The sequence below is a fragment of the Physeter macrocephalus genome, chromosome 15, assembly GCF_002837175.3.
Source record: "Physeter macrocephalus isolate SW-GA chromosome 15, ASM283717v5, whole genome shotgun sequence".
Taxonomy (NCBI): Eukaryota; Metazoa; Chordata; class Mammalia; order Artiodactyla; family Physeteridae; genus Physeter; species Physeter macrocephalus.
The window spans coordinates 29,919,977-29,925,734 of record NC_041228.1 but is presented as its reverse complement, the minus strand read 5'-3'; the positions used below and the strand labels follow the sequence as shown (position 1 = coordinate 29,925,734).

The 5,758-nt window shown below is 36.9% G+C and overlaps 1 protein-coding gene across 1 annotated transcript in view; it reads right to left on the bottom strand.

Moving 5' to 3' along the window:
• ANGPT1 (angiopoietin 1) overlaps positions 1-5,758 on the bottom strand; it is a 251,195-nt gene that overhangs the window by 39,983 nt on the left and 205,454 nt on the right. The gene's annotated exons all lie outside the window — the stretch shown is intronic.

Sequence of the window (5,758 nt, the reverse complement as noted above, 5' to 3'; positions counted from 1 at the left end):
CCCTGCATCGGCAGGCGGACTCTCAACCACTGCGCCACCAGGGAAGCCCCAGAATTCCAAGCTTTGAGCCTACATTATAAACACATGGGTAAATGAATGTATATTTTTTATATTTCAATGAAATGTATTAGCATATAGAGGTACACTTTTAAGGTTATTCCCCAATTTAGCTTAGTTTCTGATTAACTGAACACCCTTTGTCCAAATTGTAGTGGGTATATGCATCCCCAAAGATCATCTACCTGTAGCTCAGAGTACAGGTAGATGATGAAGTCCATACACCAGGGCCTCCTTTCTTCTCTGTTCCTAAGATGCTCAAGTCACACTTTGCAAGAGTCCCACAGTGGCAGGAAATCTTAGAGCAATTTAAGATGTGCTAAGAATTTTACACATTTTTAGGGCAGCTGGTGCTTCATACCAGGGAGAAGAGTAAAGCTTACCTTCTCCAATGAATAAGCAAAGCAGAAAGTTACAGGGGACTGAAAGTCAAAGAATTAGCACATTCTCAGTTGCAGCAGCCACTGGGAAGAAAAAGAAGACTGCTTGGATTCTCTTTGCATTTCTTCTCAGCTCAGACATGTCAAAACTCTCTCTATAGACACTGGACTCCCTCTTTTGTGTAGCCAGTTAGAAGAGATTCAGTAATTGTACTAACTGTGAATAAGGAGGGGTGGGAATGATGAAGTGTTAAGTTTTAGATCAAATATTTCCATGCTGTTGAAAGTGTTGCAAGGATAAAAGCTCTCCAGCTTAGTGAAAAGTACAGTGATCTCCAGCTAGCCTCAGAAAAGGAGGAGCATTTTTATCATTCCTCCAAGAGTCTCCATTCCCCTCTTGGCATGCAGGTTTGTACCCCCCTCTAAGCGGAGATTAACAACCCTTCCTAAACAGTTTGCTTCTTCTGACTGAAAACAGAGGAAGAAGCAACTGAAAAGAAAGCAATGAAATTTGCTTTCATAAACCAAAATTTTATTTCATGCACCTTCCCAAAAAACTTTCTAAATATGCTGTATTGGCTACAAGGAATCAACATGACTGTTAGAGAGATAGTGTAGGGAAGAAACCTTCTAATACCTGAGTGCAGTGATGCAGAGACAACCATTTCATCATAAAGATGAGAAATTCAAGAAAGAAGGGGAAATGGGTTCCTACATTAGTAAACTGTCTACTGGCTAGTTTATCAGGCCGGCCACGAACCTGACACCTAGGAACAAAGACTTGGCTTTGATTAAACAACTTCTACTCCCTCTCTCTGCTCCAATTTGAAGGCTTGCTCTGCCACACATTTGCTGTTACTTTTAAGCCTCAGTTTCCTTATATGCAAAACAAGGATTTAAAATGTCATTTCCATATATAGTGTTGCGAGAAAAAAGTGAGATAATATACCTAAAGCATCTATCTCAGTGCTGATGCATGAGAAGCACTTAACAAAAATCTAGTTGTTTTTATTATAATTAGAGGATATATCACAATATATAGTAATTTTCTGTTTACTCGCCTGTCTCCCAAGAGACTATAATCTATATGATGTTAAGCAGGTTCTTTTCTACTCTGTACGTACGAGAAAGGGAACAAAAATAATTCAGGTCTTGTCTTAGCCTGAGAATTAATAAGGGGATATGAACCAATTCTTTAAATGGCTTTCAGATGCTTGGAACTAATGTATTCTTATGACAAGTTGAATATTGGTTTATACAAATGAGTACTGTCACTTTAATCCGAGAAGTTAATTATGAAACAAAAAATTTAAACCAACTGGTTGCAACTGGGGCTAAACTATGACACAAACCATAGTTTGTGTCTACAGATTACCTTCTTATTCTTGTTTCTGCTTTCCTAATGCTAAAGAGAAGCTGTCTTCTTCAACTCTACTGTGGTCCTATTTTTTTTAATCCCTTTCTCACTACATTTCAAAAGTTTTAGGATCTACAAAAGAGGTAATTTTTGAGATCTTAAGCCCATGCTAATAAACTGATCGTTCTGACACTTACTTTCAATTGGCAGTGCATATCAGAAGGAGCTGTGGAGCTTTTTCAAAATATAGATGACTTGGTTCCTGTATGGAGGTTCTGACTCAGTATGTCTGGGGTGGCCTTAGAGATCTGTACATTTAAAAGGTTCCCCAGGTGAGTGTGCTGTGTACTAAAGGTGGGGAACCATAGGATTATGATGTAGAATAACTATTCTGAGTGCAAATGAGAAATAAGAAATTAACCAGATCAAATTACCTAAGTGGTACAAGAGAAGAGATAAAACTTCATCTTCATATTGAAGATATTAGGAGTTAAGTGTTGATTATGTACTATGGGGCTGTCCTTGAAAAAATTCATATTTATGCCTGAAATGCAGAGATGACCAATGCACAAACAAGCAAAAAAAGGTTTATACATTACTGTACACATAACAGCTTACCACAGGTTTATATTTTACTCCAAATAAATAGCTTGCAACATTCATAAGAATAAAAGTAAAATATTATACAAAATTCAGTGCTGACACTGAAAAAGCAGCAAGTCCTTATTGAATAAATAAACAATAGTAATAAAAATAGAATTTCCTCCTTTTTATAAATAAAATCCAAGGATGCTATGCCATATCCTTTCATGAAAACTACTGTTTAGTTACGTCAATCATAATCGTATGAAAGATTTTGATATCATAATTCAGATAGATTGTTAATCAATTTTAATTCCCTTTAGCTCTTTAATAAAAGGCAAAAGACCCTGGAATTTAGCTTAAACTAATACTGACTTAAAATTGGCCTTATAAACCACATTTTGCTAAAAAAAAAAAAAAAAAAAAGCACACAGGGGAAAGACCAATTTTCATTAGTTTTTGCCAAAATCTGCAGAAATGTTCAGTTTTGGTTTGTATTTTTCCAAGTTAATAAAATAATTGTCTCTGATACTTTATTTGTTTTGTCTGATAATGCTCATAGGAAGTGTTGACTTTTTATAGCTGAAACAATTGAAGACAGACACAGTCCATGTATCCTATGGATTTCATCTCTTTTCATAAAATGATTAAAGAAAACAGATAAGAAGTCAGGGTTACTGAGCTGTGGTTTTCCAAAGACGCTTAATATACAATTCAATTGTGCATCTCCTCTAACTGCTGAGACAGCCCAAGAAAGATCAGAGAATGATTTATTTCAGCATTTAAAATTTCTTATATATTTTTCTCCTTTTAATGTGAAGATGTTAAAATGCAGTTGAAACATGTGCTCTTAATTTCTTTCCAGAAACAAAGAACTCCCAGAAGGTATTGTGCTCAGCCTGAAATACTTGTGTCAGTAGGAACCTCTGTTTATATGGATAATTGTTTTCAATACAAAGACAGGTTGTCTCCAGGGCATTAGTCACTACCTTCCGTAAAGTTAGGCCACTGGGGTACTGTTTGGAACTCCTAGCTTGATTGGGCTTTACATGCAAAAGTACTGCTGGTAAGTGTTATTGCTGGAGGCCACTATTTGGTATCCTCCTGGCTTGAAGGAGTTAATATAGTTCCCTAAGTGCCTCATTAAAAAAGCCCACTCCAGACTTCCCTCTCAGCAAACATCTTTACAAATCCATAAACCAGGTTTTGCTTAATCTCCTCATAAGGAAGCTGAAGTGAAAACAAAGCTTAGGTAAAAGATTTTGTAGGATTAAAGCCAATGTTAAGAATCAAATAAATTGCAAATCTTCCATGTTGAGAGAGGTTTAAAAATTATAATTATATATTTGTAACTTCATGTGTTGGTAATTTTAACATATTGTTCTGGAGACCTTATGAAGCAAGAGGCAGCCCATAGATGTCAACCAGAATGAAGGGAAGGAGGGAGGAAAGGCAGAAAAGAAGGGATGAAACTTTATTTCTACACTCAGTGCCTGAGAAAGAAGTGAAGCGTCTTACTGCATATGACAGATCAGTGAAGACGGAGGAGGAAATGGTACATGCCAAGAAGTTCTTTTTCCCAAAGGATGTACACAAGTTCTAGCAGCAAGTGCTGATTCAGGAAGCAGAGGTGGGTGTGACTGATAAGCATGGGCATAAGGGGTCTATATCCATTCTTTGTGGAGTCGTTGTTTTGTCTTTAGGTGAAAGAAAAGCTCTGGAGGAAACAACCGAAACACTTTATACCATGTATTTTGGTGAAAATTAACCAACATATAATAAATTCTTTTAATTAAAACAAAAAGACGTCATCAGACTCATTTTTGCCGAAATGTTTCAGAAGTTAGGAGTTTATCTCATTTCTGACCATGTAGAATTGACACTCGGATGATAAATTGTTCTAGTTTGAATAAAACATGATAGTCTTTCTACTTTAAAAAAGGGAAAAAAAATAAATAAAAAAGGGAGAGGAGTAAACTTCACAAAAGTTTGGGGCTTTTGGTTATTGTGAATAAACAATAATTCAGTCCCATTCCAATAATTTAAAAAATTGCTTAAAATATATACATTTGGTAAATGCTTATAAGACATGAATCAATGCCATCCTTCATACGTCAGTCTCTCTTACTTAATGTGCCTAGTTTGCCAAGGCAGCAGATGCTTACAGCTAGTAAGTCACCATTTTGGAAAGTCATTGTGATGACAACTTTATATCAAATTTTCTTTTACCATTAGTATGAATAATAATGTATTTCAGACTTGCCAGAATCTATATTTATAGTCTAATTCTCAGATAACTTCTTCACGTCTCATTTTAGTAGTGAAAATAATCATGATTTAAGGTGATTTGCAAAATAATATTTTTGCCAGAGTTAAGAAAAAAATTTGCAGTCTTTGATGTTTTAATCTTGGATCATGATAATACTTACTATTTACTGACAATTCAATGTGCCAAGAGCTTTACTTATAGCTAATCCTCACAATATCCCTGCAAGGCAGATGAGGTACTATTATTAATGTACTTGTTTAACAAGTGAGAAAGTTAAGGTACGGGTTAAGTGATTTGCCAAAAATCACTCCATTTGTAAGTGGCAGAGTAAAGACTAGAACAGTGCATGTGCAAGACAGGAAGCCATGTCTCCAGGATGAACCCAGAACCAAGAATCTTCAGTCTACAGAACTCAAAGAATAGAAATGTTGCTCCTGGAGCTCTTTACAAAGCAAGAAAACTTTTAATATGAAAACTCTGGGTTCCAGCAGCTTATATGGACGGATTCAAGCCTAGCCAATCAGCCTCTATGTTTGAGATTCGCCTGATCCTTTAAATTTCACCCTGATCCCTGGATTGTGGAGACAGATTTGAAGAGCCTTGCCTCTTGTCTCCTTACTGGTCGACCTCGAAATAAAAGCTCTTTCTTTTCTCAAAAGCCTCTGCCATAGTATTGGCTTCTACAAACCTTAGGCAATGAGCCCTTGCTCGGTAACATCACCTTTATCCTATGTTCTCACAGGTAATTTTGTATAATAGGTTTGATATAAAAATTAGGTAAGAATTTATGTATGAGGCTTACACATATTAAACATTGAAAGGGTTAAATATGATGATGGTGATGATGATGATGATGATGTCTGCTGTTATTTTGGAGACCTCAGTGAATAATGCCTCACAGTTCACACCCTTGCGTACTTGTCTCACTTTGAATCTGGACTGGCCCAGATTTTAACTAAAAGAATGTAGTGGAGGGCTTCCCTGGTGGCGCAGTGGTTGAGAGTCCGCCTGCCGATGCAGAGGACACGGGTTCGTGCCCCGGTCCGGGAGGATCCCACATGCCGCGGAGCGGCTGGGCCCGTGAGCCATGGCCGCTGAGCCTGTGTGTCCGGA